General features: G+C 47.3%; 1 protein-coding gene across 2 annotated transcripts in view; it reads right to left on the bottom strand.

Moving 5' to 3' along the window:
* NDUFA3 (NADH:ubiquinone oxidoreductase subunit A3) overlaps positions 1 to 23,474 on the bottom strand; it is a 191,985-nt gene that overhangs the window by 152,696 nt on the left and 15,815 nt on the right. The gene's annotated exons all lie outside the window — the stretch shown is intronic.

Raw genomic sequence — 23,474 nt, 5'->3', positions numbered from 1 at the left:
GCCTTATGAGGAGTTTATGTGTAATCTCCATTCGTGTGTTGCCTGATGAGGAGTTATGTATAAATCTCCATTAGTAATTGTAAATAGATGGATTTAAATATAAATGTACGAAGTTTTGATTTCAAACACATATTTGATATATGATTGTAGATTTGTAAGTTGTGTAATCCAGTCTGACCAGCAGTAGTAATCAATTTAACAAATACGTTTGGAATGCATGCCTGAGCTACCAGGGGGAGGCGCCTGCTATTTACACTTAAACACATAAAAGGATAAGTCTGTTTAAGTGCGAGCTTTTTGCTACCAAGGAGGTGACCTGCTATTTACAACTGGAAAACATACTGATATGCAAAATAGTCCCACCTTTTAATTAAGTTCCTGTTAGCCAGACATCCTGGGGCCAAGGCAATAGTGTTAATAGGCCATGTCATGTCCTTCCTTAAATTCGGCCTCCATATCAAAAGGCACCCTCATTAAGATATGCAATGAAGATGGACCATTTGTTGAGGGTTGGACAATTGCCCCGGATATGACCTTGCATATCTAAAATTTCAATTCCAGAGCAAATCAACAAGTATAAATTAAATTCTCCCCAACACTGAGGGGAGGGGTTAGCAAGGGGCTGAATTATGCTAAGCTAGGAGAGGAGGAAGTTGTCCAATCCTGAATGAGATACGCCCAGAGGGAGGAACAGGGCAGAATAGCTGTACCAATCAGAATAGTCCTATACAAGTCTATGGGATAGAGGTGTATATTATACCAAGTTGAGCAGAGAAGAGGTAGGAGCCATGGACCTGAAAGGGGACCCCATATCATCTAAAACCACTGGTAAATATCAGGACACCTCCTAGCACTTAAATGTATAAATGTATGTATTATTAGTTATCTGTCTTGCGGTGCATATCATATTTTGAATCTCATGCTCTATGTGTGTTCAGTTAAACTATGAATATTTTCCGTTTTTGTATGTACTAGAGATAAAATTGTTGCAAATTAATTTAGGCTTCAAGGCTATTTATCAATATATTAATATTGCTGTTTTGAAGCTTTTACTCATGGTCAAGGGAACTCTTTTAACCCGAATACAGTGCCTTGCGAAAGTATTCAGCCCCCCTTGAACTTTGCAACCTTTTGCCACATTTAAGGCTTCAAACAAAGATATAAAACTAAAAATTTTTTGTGAAGAATCAACAAGTGGGACACAATCCTGAAGTGGAACGAAATTTATTGGATATTTCAAACTTTAACAAATAAAAAACTGAAAATTTGGGCGTGCAAAATTATTCAGCACCCTTAAGTTAATACTTTGTAGCACCACCTTTTGCTGTGATTACAGCTGTAAGTCGCTTGGGGTATGTCTCTATCAGTTTTGCACATCGAGAGACTGAAATTTTTGCCCATTCCTCCTTGCAAAACAGCTCGAGCTCAGTGAGGTTGGGTGGAGAGCATTTGTGGACAGCAGTTTTCAGTTCTTTCCACAGATTCTCGATTGGATTCAGGTCTGGACTTTGACTTGGCAATTCTAACACCTGGATATGTTTATTTGTGAACCATTCCATTGTAAATTTTGCTTTATGTTTTGGATCAATGTCTTGTTGGAAGACAAATCTCCCTCCCAGTCTCAGGTCTTTTGCAGACTCCATCAGGTTTTCTTCCAGAATTTGGTCCTGTATTTGGCTCCATCATCTTCCCATCAATTTTAACCATCTTCCCTGTCCCTGCTGAAGAAAAGCAGGCCCAAACCATGATGCTGCCACCACCATGTTTGACAGTGGGGATTGTGTGTTCAGGGTGATGAGCTGTGTTGCTTTTACGTCAAACATAACATTTTGCATTGTTGCCAAAAAGTTCGATTTTGGTTTCATCTGACCAGAGCACCTTCTTCCACATGTTTGGTGTGTCTCCCAGGTGGCTTGTGGCAAACTTTAAACAACACTTTTTATGGATATCTTTAAGAAATGGCTTTCTTCTTGCCACTCTTCCATAAAGGCCAGATTTGTGCAGTATAAGACTGATTGTTGTCCTATGGACAGAGTCTCCCACCTCAGCTGTAGATCTCTGCAGTTCATCCAGAGTGATCATAGGCCTCTTGGCTGCATCTCTGATCAGTCTTCTCCTTGTAGGAGCTGAAAGTTTAGAGGGACAGCCAGGTCTTCGTAGATTTGCAGTGGCCTGATACTCCTTCCATTTCAATATTATCGCTTGCACAGTGCTCCTTGGGATGTTTAAAGCTTGGGAAATCTTTTTGTATTCAAATGCGGCTTTAAACTTCTCCACAACAGTATCTCGGACCTGCCTGGTGTGTTCCTTCTTCTTCTTCATGATGCTCTCTGAGCTTTAAACGGACCTCTGAGACTATCTCAGTGCAGGTGCATTTATACGGAGACTTGATTACACACAGGTGGATTCTATTTATCATCATTAGTCATTTAGGTCAACATTGGATCATTCAGAGATCCTCACTGAACTTCTGGAGAGAGTTTGCTGCACTGAAAGTAAAGGAGCTGAATAATTTTGCACGCCCAATTTTTCATTTTTTTTAATTGTTACAAAGTTTGAAATATCCAATATATTTCGTTCCACTTCATGATTGTGTCCCACTTGTTGATTCTTCACAAAAAATTACAGTTTTATATCTTTATGTTTGAAGCCTGAAATGTGGCAAAAGGTCGCAAAGTTCAAGGGGGCCGAACACGCAAGTAACGTAATTGACGCCCGCTTGGGGCCTGCAGAAAGCAAGGCCCCCACATAAAATAATGGTTTAGGTGTAATCTCCTTTGAGCAGGGTTCATACACATTTTTACCAATGAAATTCCATGACTTTTTCATGACTTCACGTAAATATTCATGACCTAAAGTTTCATGAAATGTCTATGTATACATGTTATATAAGAAGAAAATCCATGTCACACCCAGCATATTTTTACTAAAATAAATGACAAGCTTTGTTGTGTACAGTACCTCTGCAGTTAGGGTTTAGTTTCTGGATACAGCGTGACTCAAAATGGTCCCTTGTTTTACAGTGGATGAGATGGAAGCACCGCTGCCGCAGCTGGGAGCCGGTGTCACTTCAGGCGCACGGGTGAAAAAGCCAGTGATCAGATTCGAAGCTGTCGAGCACGCAGCTGCAGACTGGTGCTTTGCACCTTTAGCGTGGCTAGACAGCGCTTCCTCTCCCATGTTCGAAATGTCAAACGTTTTACGACACACACTGTACATTTAGCACGTCCCAGGTCCTGATCTTTTTCCAGCCACCTCTCATACTTTTCATCATGAAGCCATACATTTTAAAAGGTACATTTCCCTGGCATTGCTACCCTGTGAACACACGAACTTTAGCTGAAACTGTGTTAACCCCCATAAAGTGAACTTGTAATTTGACCAATATACTGTAACTGGAGAAAGAAGATTAATGGCCGCTCCTGCTTGGGGATAAAGCTTCAGTTCAGGCAGTCATGATAGAGGTGCACCCGGACTGGTATGGATGGCACAGCCAGATGCACAAAATGCGGCTCTTACTCTTTAGGCCCAAGCCAGAGTCATGATGGAGGTGCAGGTGGACTCAAGGGGTCAAGTCCTGGGAAAAAAAGTGTGGGGCTGTGGACATGATACAGGAGGTGGTCAGGGGCTGCAGACATGGTACAGGAGATGGTCAAAGGCTGCAGACATGGTACAGGAGATGGTCAAAGGCTGCAGACATGGTAGAAGAGATGGTCAGAGAGTGCGGACATGGTAGAAGAGATGGTCAGAGAGTGCGGACATGGTAGAAGAGATGGTCAGAGAGTGCGGACATGGTAGAAGAGATGGTCAGAGAGTGCGGACATGATACAGGAGATGGTCAGAGACTGCAGACATGATACAGGAGATGGTCAGAGACTGCAGACATGATACAGGAGATGGTCAGAGACTGCAGACATGATACAGGAGATGGTCAGAGACTGCAGACATGATACAGGAGATGGTCAGAGACTGCAGACATGATACAGGAGATGGTCAGACTGCAGACATGATACAAGAGATGGTCAGACTGCAGACATGATACAAGAGATGGTCAAAGACTGCGGACATGATACAAGAGATGGTCAGAGACTGTGGACATGATACAGGAGATGGTCAGAGACTGCGGACATGATAGAAGAGCAGTAGGGGGGCTGGAGAGCACAGGGAAAGCAGAGAGCACCGGAGGAGCTGAATGGCACGGAGGGGGGACTGGAGAGAATTAAGGGGGGGTTTGGAAAGCATTGCAGGGGGGTTGGAAGGCGCAGGGGGAAGCAGGGAAAACCATGGGGATGGAGAGCACAGGGGGGTGGAGAGCACTGGGGGAGCCAGAGAGCATGGGGGGGGGGGGAGATGAAAAGCACTGCAGGGACCAAAGAAGACTGGGGGGGGCTAAAGAGCACTGGGGGGGGTTATTAGCACTGAGGGGAGGGCTAAAGAGCACCGAGGGGGCCAGCAAAGGAAGTTGTATAGGAGGGATGGGGCAGCTGCATATAGATGAATTGAACTTTTCATATTCCTCCTGCAGCCGCTTAGAGGAGTAACAAGCATTCAGCGACAGCATGAGGAATATGGAAAGTTCAATTCATCTATATGCAGCTGCCCCATCCCATCCCCATCCTATCCAGCACACAAAACAAGACTCCTCAGGCACGCTCACTGACCTTCTTCCTGCCGCTGCCTTCTTCACACGGAGATGCTGGTGGCCCGGGGGACACCGGCCTGACACCCCCCCCCCCAGTGCGGCGATGCGGGCGGCCCGGCGGACACTGGCCTGACACCCCCCCAGTGCGGCGATCCGGGTGGCCAGGCTGACACCCCCCAGTGCGCGCCCCCCCCCCCCCTCCCCGCTGGTACGCCCCTGGGAGCGGGACAGTAAGTGCACTATTTCTTGGTTTCAGGTTTAGGAGGATCAATCCGCCGCAGAGTTCCCAGCTTGTCACGGTCTATTCATATTGAAGAGGCCAGTGACCAGGGTTCAGCTGTGCAGCGTGCTGCGGCTGATTAATCGGCCTAAACCCAAAACAGAGAAAATAGTCCACTTACTGTCCCCCACTCCCACAGAATACAGGGGGCCCGGAGACATTTTCTAAATTAAATAGTTGCACAAAATTCCATGACTTTTCCAAAACTTAGTGGGGTTTACTCATTTTCCATAACTTTTCCAGGCCTGGAAAGTGTCATGTCAAAATCCCATGACTTTTACAGGATTTTCATGACCGTACGAACCCTGTTTGAGTTTTTGTCATTGCTTTCTGAAATAAAAACTAGTTGAAAAAAAAAAAAAAAAAACTCTCCGTCTCTACAGCCCACATTCCTGGATCTCAGTATCAGCAGTTCGTTACTTGTTCTGGATGTAATAACTCCATAACAAAAAAAAAAAAAAAAAAAAGAAGAAGAGGCTCTTAGTTCTCAATAGTCCAATAATGATAGTGCGAAAGTCCATAATGCAAATATGGTCCTGTTGCTCTTGCTTCTGGGACAGCCTTCCATGGGGATTCCAACTGGATACAGTGTATTCAGCAACAGGCTTTGGACCAGCTTTCCTGTCTTTCTGCGATTATACTTTATTAATGTGGACAGAGGTAGGGAAAGAAACACGTGTACTTCTAAGACATATGCATTCAAATGACTGCTTATCTTGTAATTAAGTAAGGACCTTTGTTTAGCCTTGCTATAGGATTTACTGCGACATAATAATGAGACCCTCTCCCATTGAAATGTTTAACAATTTGAACAGTTACCCCCTTCAGCCAGGTGCTTCTAGATTTTCATCACCCCTCTTTATTCATCCATTGTCATATGCCTGCACCAAACCTGATGGGTTAAAAACCTTGGCTGGTGCCACACATTTGTGCACGTAGTTTTGTCCTTGCCATGCCTTTATCAGGCTGTGAGACAAGAGGTCATTCCTTTAGCAGGCTCCGAACAGAGTAGGCAGTGTCAACCAAGCAGACAAAATAACTTAATGTCAGAATGCGGATAAGTGTGATTGTCCCCAGTTGCTCGTGGCTGCAGGAATAACTAAACTAAACTACTTTTAAGTACAATTGTACTATACCCTGCCAGCTATTTGTTAATCACTATGAGTCTCACAAGTCCCAGTATATCTATCTGATATTCAATCGATGCTCTTTGAACTTAATCATGGCACCCAAAAAAAAAAAAAAAAGAAAATTGGCCAATGACCTTAACTTAGAAAAAAAAAAAAGTGACCACATATGATGACTACTGCATATCTGGGCTGTAGAGAGGACTATATGTAACATGTACAAAACAAAAATTGTTGAATGGTTGTTGCTAAAGCGTTTGGTCTGACTCCCTGACATCTCAAGCAATCTCAAATCGTGGTTTGGTAAGGGGCTCAGGTTATCAGTGTTGGCGGCTCTGGTATTCTCTTGAATATCCCTCACTCTGCTATTGGTATCTTTAGTCTGGTAAGGGGCTTATTAAATCGGTGGTGGTCTATCCAACTTCCAGCTGTCTTCTTTCGGTCACCAACCAAATGGTAAGCATTTACACATCTGGTGACGGATACACTTATATTTTTCCTATCTGGTGCACTCTCTGGGTGTATTACATTCAATTTGTTGTGAGGTATTATGCCATGGCGTCTTTTCTTTTTTCATGATTCCATGCCATTCCATCTTGTGAGCTCATCTGTGATATCTCCAATCAAGTTGGTTTGGATGCAATACCCTGCATACACTTATCGTTTATTTGGTAAGCGCTTTACCTAAAGGAGTCTGGATTCCTTTTGTGCTGATCCTACTAATTGCACATCACTTTTTGGATTTTGTAGAGACTATTTATTCACTTCACTTTTGTTTATTATCAAGGACTTGAGCATCTGATTTATTTATCTATATTTTTTTGGACATTGATTTGTTCTTTTATCACTAAGCGCGACTTATTATATGCATTAGTTTAAGGGTGTGGTCACACTTGAAGTTACCGCTTGATTACTATTATTCACCTTTAGCGCGGTTATCTTTTCTTTTTCCTCTTTTAATATGACTGTGCAAGTCAGGCATTGAACAAAAAAAAAGGTACAGAAAGAGGAATATAAGCTCTGGTTATTGAAAGAGACCAAAAAAAAAAATTTATTTTAGAATTTAGGTAGGCCTGACTAATTACTCCAATTCAGAGGCTTCTCCTAAAAGCAAATATAAAAACCATGCTTTTGTGTTATTTTTTTTTTTTTTTCTTAAGTATATTGCCACGTCTGGGACATATCTGCCTTGTCCACCGATGTTTGTTTGTGTATTGTTCCTAAAATACAAGACTAAGAAATGATTAATAACACCTCACTCAACCTCTCTGAGAGGTTCCTAGTGTACTAAAATAGTAGTGGATGCTTGGAACAGACTTCCCACCAAGGTAATTAAAAAAAAAAAACAATATAAAGACACACCCACATAACCATCTATACCCTTTTGGAAAAAAAGTTAGAAAAACTTGGTGGGTTTTCAATTACTCGGAGTCTAGAACATTCACATGTAAACATAAAACTTTCAGTGCCGGTTCACACTTCTTCGGCGATCGCATGTAATATCGGAGTGCACTGCTCCTTCATTACATGCGATCGGATGTGCAGTGCGAATTCAGCCATACACTTTGTATGGCTAAATTCGCACTGCACCCGCACAAAACTCGCACATGAGGCATTTTTTCAGCCGCATCAGGATCGGATCGCACAGTGGTTCATACTTGTGCGATCCGATCCTGTGCGAAATGTCAGATCGCACTGCGATATGCAAACAAACTGGGGGTGTCGTTAACATTTCATTGACACCCCCAGCGTATCGCATATGGCAGTGTGAACTGCCAGATGTGCGTTTGCGATGCGGGAACAGGCTGCGAATGCGCGTTATTGTGATCAAAAAAATTCTTATTGATGGCCATTGATCCATGGTATGTTCACAACCCTGGAAAAAAAAGTGTTTTGTTTAGCCATAGACAGTTCATACATATCCATACCTTTTCATGAGCTCACCTGGAAAATATAAACTTATAGAAAAAAGTTAGTACTCTAGCCTTTTTCCATAACACATACTGAAATCAAACCATACAACCTTCTAGACCACTGAAATAGACCTTATATCCTCTGTTTCCCTATTCCTGTTTGGGATCTTCCCACTGTGCAAATTCCTCCCTCCATATCTTTCCAATTCAAGGATTCTTTTAAAAGTTTGGAATTCTCTGACAAAATCATCTCTTTCCACTTTAAGTAGTTGAATTTCATACCGTAAAGACTCATTCTCGGCCTGAATAGTTGAGGAAGGAATGCCTGATCTTTTCATATTTAGTACGCCTAGGCCAGATTCCCCAGCGTGGTGAATACACTTCAATGTCCCGCCTCTTGGTTCTATATTGATTTTGTTTCACTATCTTTTCACCAGGAGACAACCAAAATTGGGCACTGTGGCCAAATAATCCACATGTGTAGCATTTTATCTTTTGTAAAGTATTAAAGCGTCTCTTAACCACTGGTGTGGTTATAGACTGTGAATATTCAATGCCTAAAACTGGATTAGCAACTCTTTCTGGCAGTGTACCAGATATTGGGGCACTTTCAGAAGAGCTCCCCCCTTCCAACGAGTTGCTCAGCCTAGCACAAGTTCCAGATAAAAACATGGCAACATTTCATTCTTTGTGTGTTATTAGTTTAAGCAGACTGTGATTGTCTATTGTTGTGACTTAGATGATGATGATCAGATGAAGAGATCACATTTTATGACCAATTTGTGCAGAAATCCATATCATTCCAAAGGGTTCACATACTTTTTCTTGCAGCTGTAAGACTTGCAAATCCTTCTATCTAATTCATCTGCGCCAGCCGACACAGGGGCTGTGGCTGGCAGGCCCGCCGGCACAGGGGCTGTGGCTGGCAGGCCCGCCGGCACAGGGGCTGTGGCTGGCAGGGATTTTCTGTGGTCACTGATCAGCAAATAGGGCCAACCTTCCCCCTATCCTAGCCTGGCGTCATTGCACATTTTTGGCAGGTGCTGTAGGAGCAAAGAGTGCCCCCCCCTTTCACCTTGTCCTTATTGAAGGACCCCTTTTTTTGGCCTGGCGAACACCTGCCATAAAATCAGACCAGCCCTAGGAGCCACAAAAAACTGAATTTTTGTAAAATATTACCTGTAAAATTCCTTTCTCGGAGTCCTCCGACAGTCGCCGCCCCTTCATATTCGTCACAATAGGGTTATTGACCTTTGCTCCGTAGGAGTGGCTAGACAACAGAATATGTTAATATCAAAGCTTTTAGCATACCCCACCCCCAGGGGGTGGTCCCCTCAGTCAATACCCTCCTGCTTCCTGCATTCCTACCTCAGTTTCAGTAGCATAGCAGTAGAGTACATAAACAAAACCCCAAAAGAGGGGCGGGGGCGGCGACTGTCAGAGGACTCAGAGAAAGGAATTTTACAGGTAAGATTTTACAAAAATTCAGTTTTCTCTTACGTCCTCCGACAGTCGCCGCCCCTTCATATTCGTCACAATAGGGACGTCCCAAAGCAGTGTAGACATGAGGGGTGGGAAAAAAAGCAGCCGCGCCTAAGGCAACGCAATACCCACATCAGAGAAAGGAACCTTACCAAAGGAAGGAAACCAACTGGGCAACATGAAAAAAACTTGCTCAACAGGAGCAACAACCCAGGAAAGAACAAGTAACCCAGTACCCCAACAGCCAAGGACCCAAACCAGGGACCCTAAGGCACTGCCGCACTAAGAACTTTGCGGCCAAAGGAAGCATCTGCCGATGCCTGAACATCCACCTTGTAGAATTTTGAGAAGGTGTGAACGGACGACCAAGTCGCCGACTTACACACCTGGGCCACAGAAGCCCGATGATGACAGGCCCAAGACGTACTCAGATCTTGTAGAGTGCGCCTTCACAGGCATGGGGGGAACTTTCCCCTTCAAAGCATAGGCCTGCTCAATGGTCTGTCTGATCCATTTGGCGATGGTAGAAGCCGACGCCGCCATGCCCTTCCGAGGTCCCTCTGGAAGGACAAATAGAGAATCCGTCTTGCGAAAGGATTCAGTCGATGACAGGTAAACCCTGATCGCCCGCACAACATCCAAGAAATGCAAAGCCACTTCCTTTGGATGTTTAGGCTTTGCGCAAAGCGAAGGCAAGACAATGTTCTCATTTGAGGTGAAATTCCGAAATCCTTTTCGGAAGGAAAGACGGGTTAGGACGCAAGACCACCTTATCCAAATGAACCACCAAATACAGAGATCTGCAGGACAAGGCAGCCAGCTCCGACACCCTACGAGCCGAGGTGATCGCCACCAAAAAGGCGACCTTCTTGGACAACATAGACAACGAGATCTCCCTGATTTTTTCAAAGGGAGCATGTTGCAACACGGACAGAACAAGATTCAAGTCCCATGGAGGCAAAGGCTCCCTCCTAGGAGGGACCAGATGCCGCACCCCTTGAACAAAGGTGCCAACTAAAGAATTAGACGCCACAGGGCGCTGAAAGAGAACGGCCAGAGCAGAAATCTGACCCTTAATCGTGGCCAACGCCAAACGCTGGTCCACGCCCGTTTGAAGAAAAGCCAACACCCTTGATACTGAGTATGAACGAGGGGGATACCCCCTGGACTCACACCAGGCAAAATAGGCCTTCCAAGTACGGTAGTAAACCTTCCCCCGAAGAGGACTTCCTAGCCTTAATCAAGGTGTGAATGACCTCAGGGGATAGACCCCTATCCTTCAGGATCTGGGTTTCAACAGCCAGGCCGTCAAAGCCAGCGACTGCAAAGCAGGATGAAATATCGGCCCTTGAGACAGGAGATCGTCTCGAAGAGGCAGACGCCACGGAGCGTCGACCGCCAGATTCACGAGGTCTGCGTACCAAGACCGGCGAGGCCAGTCTGGAGCCACCAGAATCACCGTTTTCGGTTCAGAGGCCAACCTCTGAAGGAACCTGGACAGCAGCTGAATCGGTGGAAAGGCATACCTCAGACGATACTGATGCCAGGGCGTCACCAACGCGTCTGAGGCGTCTGCCCGAGGATCGCGCGTTCTTGCCACGAACCTTCCCACCTTGTTGTTCAGACGAGACGCAAACAGGTCCACATCTGGGGACCCCCACTTCTCGCACAACATCAGAAAGACATCCGGGTGAAGGGACCATTCTCCCTGGTCCAGGGTCTGGCGGCTCAGATAATCCGCCTGCCAGTTTTCCACCCCCGGAATGTGAACAGCAGATATCGCCGGGACGTGCGTCTCGGCCCAAGACAGAATGTCGGCCACTTCCCGAGCCGCTCGGGCACTCCTGGTGCCCCCTTGGTGGTTGATGTAGGCCACCGCTGTGGCATTGTCCATCTGCACCCGAACCGGACGGCCCTGCAGCCTGTCCGACCAACGCCGAAGGCAGAGATTTATTGCTCGCAATTCCAGAATGTTGATCGGAAGAGAGGACTCCTCCTCCGACCAAGTTCCCTGGGCAGACAGAACGCCCAGAACACCACCCCAGCCCGACAGGCTGGCATCCGTGGTGATCACTGTCCACGAGCAAGGGCGAAAGGACTTGCCCCCCGACACCGCCTGGTGACCTTTGAAAAATGGGGATGTGAAGGTACGCATCCTTCAAGTCGATGGAGGCCATGAATTCCCCCGGAACCAGAGCAGCCACCACCGAGCGCAGGGATTCCATGCGGAACTTGCGAACCCGCACAAAGCGGTTCAGAGCTTTCAAGTCCAGAATCAGACGTACCTTGCCCTCCTTTCTGGGCACAGTGAACAGATTTGAATAGAATCCCCGAAATCTGTCCCGATGAGGCACCTGAATCACCACTCCCTGAGCCCGCAGGTCCCGCACCGCCAGGTGCAGATCCCGCAAGCGCTCCGGAGACAGCTGAAGATTTGAGGGAAAAAATCTGCCCGCCGGCCGAGAGAGAAACTCGATCTTGTATCCAGATCGAACGATTTCCTGAACCCACCTGTCCCGAACGCGGGCCAGCCAGGGTTGAAGAAAACCGAGCAAACGTCCCCCCACCCCAGAACTGGGTGAGGGCGCACCTTCAGGCCGCATTGTTATGGGCAACGGACCCGGACTGGCCGGACTTCTGGTTACCTGCCCACGGCTTTTTCTGGGAGCCTTGTCCCTTGAAGGGCTTACCCTTATAGTGCGACCGAAAGGCACGAAAGGACCCCTGAGAGGGTCTAAACGAAGCATTCTTCTTACCGCGAACAAACTTAGACTTGTGAGTCTGGGGCAAAAGAGTACTCTTACCCCCAGAAACACCCTTGATCAGAGTATCCAAGGATTCGCCAAAAAGGCGAGAACCCGCGTAGGGCAAATTAGCCAAAGTCTTGCGAGAAGATTGGTCAACAGACCAACATTTCAGCCAGATCAGGCGACGGTTCAACACCGCCACACTCTGCAGACGCGCAGCCAAAGGGACCATATCTAGGTCCGCATCACACAAATACATGACACCCTGATGAATCTGATCCACCATAGCCAATGTCGTCGGCAAAAGTCAGCCACCAGAGTGCGCCTGAGCACCTGCGTCCAATCGGCAATAGCCTGGGCTGCCATAATGGAAGCAAAAATAGGCTTCAGCATAGAGCCCGCAACCGTATAAGAGTGACGGGCCAGAGACTCCAATCTCCTGTTCGTAGGGTCCCGGAACACCGGGGTATCCTCAGCAGGAATCGCAGTGGATTTATTCAAAATCGCCACCGCGTGATCCACCTGAGGCGGCACACACCACCGCTCATCCTTTTACACCAGCTACTGATAACGCAGCTCGAATCTACTCGGCACAGCAAAAGGTTTCTTTATGTTGCGCCATTGCTCCTCAACAGCGCGCTGAAATTCCGTAGAGCAAGGAAAAACCTGCGACATTTTGCGTTTTCTCTGCGTCCCATAAGAGGACATCAAAGCAGGAGGACATGGTTCATCCTCCAAATGCAGCGTTTGTTTGATAGAAGCAACCAACTCATCCATGATTGCAAGCTCTTCAGACGAGCCAGGGGGAGAATCATCAACCCCTTCCACCTCAGCCTCCCCTTCAGACCCCGCAAGGTCTAGAGAAGAACGAGACCCTGAGAAGGGCACACCAGCCATAGCATCCCCATCGCCCTCTGAATCAGAGGAAATGGACACCCTGGGCCTTTTTGTGGATCGATCAGCCACCAGCATCTGCACCTGAGCAGCAAGGTTAGCCACAATAGCAGCCAGATCAGCCCCCTCAGGGGAAGCAGCAGCAGGCCCCTGGCCCCCTACCAAGGAGGGAGGAAACTTGCTTTCCTGAGAATCCATGCCCCAGTAACTCAGAAAAAAAGAAGTATTGCCCCTTTAAGGCCACGGCGATCGTTCACTGCACCCACAACACACAATGACCCACCGGGCTAGGAATACAAAGGCAAGGAATTACAGGAATGGAAGGTAAAAACCTGGAGAGGTCACACAGGCTGCTGCTTCATCGATCGCTGTCCTCAGAGCAAAAGGAAGTGATGCGAGACTGACCGCCCCCATACAGCCTATGTAAGGCTACACAAACATGGCCGCCGGCCGAGACTATAGAGGCAGAAAACACTGACATGTGGCCCGCGCGATCGCCGCCAAAATGGCGGCGTTTGGCGCCAAAAACGGCGCTCTCACCACACAGGATCGGTCACCACAAAAACTGTTACAACATGTCTCACAAACACGTCCTTCACAGCACACAGCATGTCACACAGCCTGTTACACAGAGCAGAGCATGAGAGCCCCCCCCCCCTTGCAGCCCACAGAGAGCGGCTATACTGACAGGGAGCTCAGCATTATGCACAGACATGCAGGGTCCCACAGTCCCAGACTGACACCCAAGACAGACAGGTCCCCACACAGAAATATACTTACCATCCGGATGGCGTGGGGAGCCTGCACAAGCGATCAAACCGCTGCACTGGGACAGGGAGAGTCGCAGCCAGGACGCAGTGGAATTGCGGTGCGAAACCGCATGGCGTCCAGTGAGGTAGCCACCTCACCGCAGCATCCCTGCAGCGGACAGGGATGGGTCGTTCATATTTGCCAGGGAAACCTAGCTGAACGCTCGATGGAAGGCTGGGAAGCCACCGGCCCTGAAAACCCCGGATAACCAGGGAGGCCAGCCCGAGACCCAGCACCGCACGATCATCTTCATCAGAAGATCTGACTAGAGCTGAAAAGAAACAGCTAAGTAAAGAAAGAGAAAAAAACTCCAAATAAAATCTAAGAGAGAAGAAGCTGAGGCTGAAAAGCCCCAGCACAGGAAACGTCTAACCTACTCCTGAGCTAGAAATGAAACTGAGGTAGGAATGCAGGAAGCAGGAGGGTATTGACTGAGGGGACCACCCCCTGGGGGTGGGGTATGCTAAAAGCTTTGATATTAACATTCTGTTGTCTAGCCACTCCTACGGAGCAAAGGTCAATAACCCTATTGTGACGAATATGAAGGGGCGGCGACTGTCGGAGGACGTAAGAGAAACTGAATTTTTGAAAGAACTTACCGTAAAATCCTTTTCTCTGAAGTCCATTGACACACACAGCTCTTATGCTTCTTATACCACAGGGTAATGCTGCCCCCTACAGGAGTAGTACTAGGCAGGAAAAAAACAGTTTACCATGCCTACGGGGGCTGTCCCTTTAAGCATAACCCCACACACCCTGCTCCAGCATACCAGTTTTGTTGCAAGCAGTGGGAAGAAGACACAAACCATCCCCATATCAGAGGGGCGGGTGCTGCGTCTGTCAATGGACTTCAGAGAAAAGGATTTTATGGTAAGTTCTTACAAAAATCCAGTTTTCTCTACCATCCATTGAGAGAAGCAGCTCTTACGCTTCTTATACCATTGGGATGTCCCAAAGCAGTGTAGGCATGAGGGGTGGGGAGAACGCAAACCAAATAGTTAACGTAAACTCCAAAGGCTGAACTTTAGCCAACTGGGTAACATGTAGCCAACTGGGTAACATGATGTGCAACCAGGAACAGGAGCTCACAGATGAAAGAAAAAATCCCCTAAAGAGAAACAAAACAATTCTCTTTTAAACAGCAGCCTGCAAAACCTTGCAGCCAAAGAATGAATCCGAAGATGCCAACAAATCTACCTTGTAGAATTTTGTAAATGTGTGCACAGACTTCCAAGTCGCCGCCTTACAAACTTGCACTACTAAGGCCTAATGGCGAAAAGCCCAAGAGGCACTCAGCACTCTAGTAGAATGCGCCTTCACAGGGAAAGGCGGAACCTGACCCCCTTCAATGAAAACGCCTGAACAACCGTCTGCCTAATCCATCTGGATATAGTCGCAGCCAAACATTTAGTTTCCCTGTGATTTACCTTTAGTTTAGTGATCCCTCAGTAAGGACAAAAAGAGCATCAGATTTCCTAAAAGTGAAGCAACACAATGTCTTCATTCAGATGGAAATCAAACACCACCTTAGGGAGAAAAGACGGATTAGGTCAGAGTACTACTTAATCTCTGTGGACCACCAAATAAGGCGAAAAACAGGACAGCACCGCCAATTCAGACAGACACTCTGTGGGCAGAGGTAATTGGCACCAGAAAAGCAACCTTCTGGTTTAAAGAAAGCAGAGAAATCCCCCTAATGTTCTCAAAAGAAGGCTTTTGAAGAACAGACAAAACCAGATTGAGATCCCACGGAGGCAACGGGAATCTCTTCGGGGGAGCCAGATGACACCTCCCCTGAATAAAAAAGCGAATCAAGGCATTAGCAGCCAACAGACGTTGAAAGTAAATAGCCAAGGCCGACACTTGGCCCGTAATAGTGCCCACGGCCAACCGCTGCTCAACCCCTTTTTGTAAAAAAGGTCAAAACCCTAGCTATAGAAAGCAAGCGAGGGTGCAGCTTCAGCAATTCATACCATGAAATGTACGATTTCCACGTACGATGATAAATCTTCCAAGAAGTTGCCTTCCTAGCCTTCAACAGGCTAGGAATCCGATTCAGAAAGACCCCTAATCTCTCAACACCTGCCTTTCAAAAGCCATGCCGTTAAGGCCAGCGACCATAAAGCAGGATGGAAGATAGGTTCCTGGGACAGCAGATCATCCCTTAGGAGGAAGACTCCACGGAGGATCGGCGACTAATTTTACTAGGTCTGCGTACCAAGACCGACGAGGCCCATCTTAATGACCCGATACTGGCTCCAAGGAGTCACCAAAGGTGTCTGTGGCATCGGCCAGAGGATCCCGGGACCTGGCCACAAACCTCTGAACTTGTTGGTCGAGGCGAGCCGCAAACAGGTCTACCTCCGGTGTTCCCCACCGGACACACAGGAGATGAAACCCCTTCGGATGAAGGGACCATTCCCCTTGATCCAGCACCTGACAAATCAGTTAATCCGCTTGCCAATTCTTCACACCGGAATGCGGACAGAGCCGGAACATTGTCTTCTGCCCATACCAGAATCTCGGTCACCTCCTTGGCCGCCAGGACACTCTTGGTACCCCCTTGATACAAGCCACAGCCGTGGCATTGTCCGATTGGATCCGCTCCGGAGAACCACATAGCCAATTCGTCCAGTGGATCAGGCAAAGCATGATTGCTCTGAGCTCCAGAATATTGATCGGTAAAGAAGACTCCTCTGTTGACCAGGTCCCCTGGGCACAGAGCTTCCCCAGCACTCCACCCCAGCCTGACAGGCTGGCGTCCGTGACAACCACCGTCCAAAACAGTGGCAGGAAGGACTTGCCCTGACACAATGCTGTACAATGGATCCACCAGGATAAAGTAGACCTCGTGAGTCGGCTCAAGCGTATAATTTTGCCTAAAGACTGTGGATCCCTGTTCCATTTGCCAAGAATATCTTTTTGCAGCGGTCTCGAGTGAGACTGAGCAGACGGAACCGCCTCAAGTCCGTAGTGAGAACAGATCGGTTTTCAACAGCAAGCTGATCGCTCCCTGCAACTTCTGAAAGTTTTTTCCAGGGGAAGAAAGACCCTCGCCAAGGCGGAATCTAGAGTCAGCCCCAAATAATCCAACCTCACTGAAGGCATCAGAGCAGATTTTTTGAAATTGATAATCCACCCGAATTCTTGAAGGGTCTGAACTGTAATTAACAGGTTGCCCAACAGAGCCGAGTGCGAGTCTGCTCTCAATAGATCGCCCAGATATCCCAGGATCGCAATTCCTTTTTGGTGCAACAAGACCAATACCGGGGCCAGTACCTTGGTAAAGACTCTGGGAGAGGAGGCGAGACCAAAGGGTAACGCCACAAATTGAAAATGCTCCTCTGCCATCGCAAAGCGGAGAAATGGCTGGTGACCCCCGTAGATGGGGATGTGTAGATACGCATCTTTGATATCGATGGAGGCCAGAAAATCCCAGATTTAAAGACACTACCACCAACCGAATGGATTCCATTCAAAACTTCTGCACCTGCACATAACGGCTCAGAGCCTTGAGGTCCAGGATTGGATGAACCTTGCCCTCTTTCCTGGGCACCGTGAACAGGTTTAAATAGAAACCTTGACAGCGTTCCTGCAGAGGAACCATCACAATCATTCCTTGAGCAAGGAGATCCTGCACTGCGTCTCGGAGATCCTTCAAATGATCCAGAGATAGGCGAAGATTTAACTGAAAGAACCTGTCTGCTGACCGGGACGGAAATTCGGTCTTGTACCTGGAACGACAACTACATGTCTCAGTTGGTGGATTCTCCAACTAGAGGAAATGCTGTGCTGGATCTATTAATCAATAAATGACCCAGACCTAATCTCAGATGTAGGAGTCCGGGACAACCTGGGTTCTAGCGATCACAGGATGATCACATTTAGCGTAAATACCAATATAGCAAGGCAAGAGGGGAACATAAGAACCCTAAACTTCAGAAGGGCAAACTTTCCCAAATTGTGCTCAATGATAGAGAAAGTAAACTGGGACCAAACCCTGGTAACACTGACCACGGAGGAAAAATGGGAATGCTTTAGGAATATTTTAAACAAATGCATCACGCAGTGCATTCCTACGGGAAATTAATTTAAAAGGGACAAAGCCAAACCTGGCTGGCTAAACAGTAATGTTAAAAAACATATCAGGGGAAAAAAATGGCCTTCAAGAATTATAAATCGGAGGGCACATTATCGGCTTTCCAGCAATACAAAGAATCAAATAGGAAATGTAAATGCAAAATCAAAATGGCTAAAATCAACGTTGAGAGACAAATAGCAGAGGATAGTAAAAAGAATCCAAAGAAATTCTTTAAATTTATCAACAGCAAAAAAAATAGGTCAGAGCATGGTGCACACATAATGAACGATGAGGGGAGGATGGTTACAGAGGACACAGAGAAGGCAACAGTGCTTAATGCTTTTTTCGCCTCAGTCTTTACACAGGAAAAGGAGGGGGTAACACTGACCATGACTGTATGGTTAGTAGTACTTCACAGGACTTGCCGCTATCAGAGGGTGAAATCAGGGAAAGGCTAGATAAAATTAACACAAATAAATCCCCAGGCCCGGATGGCGTACATCCGAGAGTACTCAAAGAACTTAGTAAAACTATATCTAGACCACTGTTCCTGATCTTTGCTGACAGTATTATGACAGGAAATGTACCAGGGGATTGGAGGAAAGCTAACGTGATACCGATATTCAAAAAAGGGCAGAGGCACGTCCCGGGAAATGATAGGCCGGTCATCCTGACATCGATAGTATGTAAACTTCTGGAGGGGATGGTAAGGGACTATATCGTAGAGTTTGCTAAAGATAACAACATCATCAGCAGTAACCAGTACGGGTTTACAAATGGGCGTTCTTGTCAAACCAATCTCTTAACATTCTACGAGGAGGTGAGCTGTGAGCTAGATAGGGGGAGACCAGTGGATGTGGTGTACCTGGATTTTGCTAAGGCGTTTGATACACAAACGCTTAATATATAAAATAAGGTCTGCAGGCCTCGACCACAACATGTGCTCTTGGGCTCTTGGATACAGAACTGGTTAAAAGGACGTGTCCAAAGGTGGTAATCAATAACGCATACACAGACTGGTCTGGGGTGGTAAGTGGGGTCCCCCAGGGATCAGTCCTGGGACCAATCTTGTTCAATTTATTCATAAATAGCATTGAGGACGGGATCAGTAGCTCAATATCAGTTTTTGCGGATGACACAAAATAGGGCAGGGCAATAACTTCACAACATGAGGCAGATATCTTACAGGATGCCCTGAACCAAATAACAGAGTGGGCAACTACATGACAAATGAGTTTTATTGTGGAGAAGTGTAAGGTTTTGCACTTGGGGGCTAAAAGCATAAAAGCACAATACACGTTAGGGGGGGAACCAAAAATGGAGAAAGATCTGGGAGTCTTAGTAGAGGATAGACTTGGCAATAGCATGCAATGACAAGCTGCAGCTGCCCAAGGCCGGCAGAATATTAGCATGCATAAGGAAGGGGATGTATTCCCGAGATAAAACTATAATCCTTCCACTTTATAAAACTCTGGTCCGACCACATCTGGAGTATTCTGTCCAGTTCTGGTCGCCATTCCTCAGAAGGGATGTGTTGGAGCTGGAGAGAGTCCAGAGAAGGGCAACTAAAATGATTAGGGGATTGGAGGACCTTAATTATGAGGACTGTTTACAATCGCTTGATTTATTCTCCCTGGAGAAGAGATGCCCGAGAGGGGACATGATAGCAATTTACAAATACCTCAATGGTGATCTCAGCATAAAAATAAAAGCTATCCAATCACAAGGATTGCATGAGGACACGAGGAGATACAATGCGATTAGAGAAGCGTTTTAACCACAGGCAACGTAGGGGGTTCTTCACTGTTAGGACTACAAGACTGTGGAATTCTCTACCACAAGAGGTAGTTACTGCAGGAAATATGGCTACTTTCAAAAGACTCTTGGGTGCAAATCTCAAGGCTCAGAACATTAAGGGATGATTACAGCCATACACACCTACACAGGTTGAACTGGATGGACTTTTTTCTTTATTCAACCTCAACTACTATGTAACGAATCAGTTTGTGAACCCATTTGTCTTGAATGAAGTCCAGGGTTCCTGAAAGAAGCGCAGACGTTCCCCCACCCCCAGAAATGGGTGAGGGCGCCCCTTCATGCTGAAGAGGACTTGTCCGCAGAACCAGACTGCTCAGAAGTATAGTTTGCTTTCAAAAGTTCATTGATTTCTTTAACTGGAAAGAGGTATCATGCAGCGCTAACATCCTCTTCAACAACCGCACAGGAATCATCCTCAGACGCAGAGGCTGAATTCTCCCCCTCCTCCAAGTCAGAGACAGCCTGTGAACGAATTGTTTCTAATTCCAAGGGGGAAAGGACTTAACTGAAGGTAAAAGTTCCTGAACCCCCGTGACAGACGTAGAAGTGGAAGGACCCAAACCAGCCAACTTAGCGCTTAAAGGACTGAAAGGAGGAAACAACCTCTTTCGTACAGGACACCAACTCCTTCATGGAGGCCACTGACTCAGAACATGCATCTAGTGGAATACACACAAACCAGTTTTTTTATAGCTGGCATTTTCCCTAATGGGTTTGTTAGCATGAAAGAGCAATGGCATTTCTATTCCAAAAATAAATCAACATAGCCCCTACTCGCACCACTCACCCCTAATGATGAGAGGTACATACTTCGGGGGCAGTGTTGTTAGAAGCGGATGCAGCTGCTGGATCAGCTTGAGCGGGTGCTCCATTACCTCTGGGGTGGCCTCGCCGCCCATGGCCGCAGGAACCCTACGTCTACAGGGTTGTAATAACGGAAACAACCCGCTGAACATATTTCTGCTGTGACCTGGGAAGAGAAGATCACAGTCATTATCAGCCAGTGATGGTGAGCAGTAGTTTTGTGGAAATCAAAAGAGTGAAATTATACCATTTAATGAAGTACGGTTGAAGCGTGCCAAAACCGTGGTTAGGGCAGGCCTGTAAAAAAGAGGGCCCACCAAGATGGAATTAGTGAAAAAAGGGGAGTGGAGGGAGGGGTACCCAAAGACGTCAGCCAGCCCAATGAGGAGGGCGGGCCTATGTTAAATAGGCCGGCCCCTCCCCTCCCACAACTGCAAGCTCCGGCCTGCCCATTTGTGGTCAGGGAATTAAAAGAGTGAAATTATACCATTCAATGAAGTACAGTTGAAGCGTGCCAAAACTGTGGTTCGGGCAGGCCTGTAAAGAAAGAGGGCAAAAGTATAAGCTTAACCAAAACAACCTTTAATACACACATATCGCTTAAAATGGAAAGCGAAGACTGTAGTGCTATGTGGCCAGTTCTCTGAAAGCTAGTCTGAGTTCATTCTCCGGCTGGGGAATGTTCCGGCTGTAAGCAGAGGACTTCCATCGGCCCATCCTTTTGATTATATGTACGGGTATGTTGTGACTAGACGTGGCCGAAGCTGCCCCTATGCGAAAGGAATGACCTGAGAATGCTGCGGGGTGGCAACCTATTTGGACAGCAAGGTTCTCACGTACTCAATAAATTTTGAGGTGGTGAGTGGCAAGCCGTGGAGACTCAGAAGGGGGGCATCTGGGCCATGACCTGTCAAGGACGGGAGAAAATGGTCCAGTAACCAGACTGGGTATCACCGATTGCCTGTAGGGTACAGGGGAACATCAACCCGGCGGCCCCACCTGGTTGGTTTTGGACTGACGTAGTGTCAGGAGGAAGTGATCCCCTACTTTGACCAAATCTGCCACCCTCAGCAAGTTGGAGGAATCCATAAAAGGCCAGGTATATGGCGAACTTGATGATACTATTTGTCCCTGCTTCAAAATGGTCGTGTGTCCAACATGTCAGACAAGGCCCTAAACCTGAAGCTGTTAATCGGTTGACATCTCGCGGGCTTGCAGCCCTCCAAGCGAAGGATGCCTTTTAAGAGGTTTCTTAATTGGCCTGGAAGACATGAAAGCACTGTGACTGGGGTGTGCGTTGATCATGTGAAACTGCACTCCTGTGAGATAAAGCTTGACCGTGCTGTGGGCGAGCTTCAGATTTAAGTGGCAAAAAGAGGTGAACGTCACCATGGTGTCTAAGTAAAAAGGATCCGAGATGCTGAACTCCGTGATGAACCTGGAGAAGATGGTCAGAGCCCGATCGTATGAGCGCCTAGTGGTGACAGAGAGTGCTGATTGAGCTAGCGTGCTCCCATGGGCCATGAGTTTGGCTAATCCAGGATGAGATCTTGAAACCGAGGTGGTGTGTCGGGAATACTCGTGGCTGTAGGGTGCAACTGGAAGAAGAACTTCAATTTGCAACGAGAAAGGGCGTCAGCGCTGAGTTGTGGGAACCTGGCACGTGCTCGCAAATTAAGTGAAAATGTAGAGTGGCGGCGAGCCAAGTGAGTCTCCCAACTACGGTCATCTTGGTGAGAGATGAGGAACAGCCCTTGTTGATTATGTCGCAGGCCGCCATGTTGTCCGTGAAACATTTTACTGTCTGACCTTCCCACCGGAGTCCCCACACCCGGGCTGCTGCCACTATGGGGTAAATTTCTCAGAGGGCGGAAGTGCGGTTAAAAGACGGTAGATTGGCAGTCTCGGGTGGCCAAAAATCTCTCAACCAGTTGACCTCACAAATGGCTGCAAACCCCGAATGAGCTGCCTGTCACTCCATAAGACTGGGAGCTGTCGGTAAAAGGCAGGATGAACATGTTCACCCCGTTCCAATGTGCCAGGAACTGTCTCCACATGGACAAGTCCGCCTTGGCCTGCCCGTCCAACGAGATAGTGCTCCCGTCATGCGGGAGGCCAGGGAGCAGACAGAGGAGCATGGAGACAGCACAGCCTTGGGGAATGATTCTCATGACGTAGATTCCGGGAACCCAGAAGAGACAGGAGGTCTTTCCGAGATGCAGAACATCTAACGAGGAACCCCTCGATCTCTGCCTTGATCCTCTGAACTTTGTCCGGGGGCAAGCTTGCCTGCATGGCGACCGAATCTAGGCAAATGCCTAGGAAGGTCAGTTTGGTGAAGGCACCTATTTTGTCCTTGGCTACTGGAACCCCCAGAGCTGAAAAAGTGCCACCGTTTTTATCAAGCTGAGTGGTGTGGATGTGGGACTTTCCACTGTCAGAAAATCATCTAGGTAATGGATGGTGACTGGACAGCAACTGATGTTTAATAGGAGTCAGCACAGAGCCTCTGCGAACAGATCAAAAATTTTGGGGCTGCTTTTGGCACCAAAGGTCAGGCAAATGGCGAAATAGTAACCCCCCCCCCCATTTCACCCCATGCAGAGGCCACAGCGATGGATGTATGGGCAGCAACTTGAAGGTATTGGAAATGTCCATCCTCCCGAGCCAAGCCGCTTTCCCAGCTTTCAGGATAGCCTAAATGGCGTGATCCACTATGGTGTACTGCAGCGAAAACTCTTTGGAGGGAATAAGTGAATTCAGGCTGGGCGTGGAGATGGAATGAGGAGTCGAGAGATCTATGATCAAACGTTTTTTATTGTTATATTTTCCGGTGGCCAATGGGTTGGTTCGCCAGCAGGAAAAAGGAGGGGTAC

The sequence above is a fragment of the Pelophylax lessonae genome (genome assembly GCF_965119305.1).
Source record: "Pelophylax lessonae genome assembly, chromosome: 12".
Taxonomy (NCBI): domain Eukaryota; kingdom Metazoa; phylum Chordata; class Amphibia; order Anura; family Ranidae; genus Pelophylax; species Pelophylax lessonae.
Note: the sequence above shows the minus strand (reverse complement) of the source record. Positions and strands in the feature narration are given on the sequence as shown.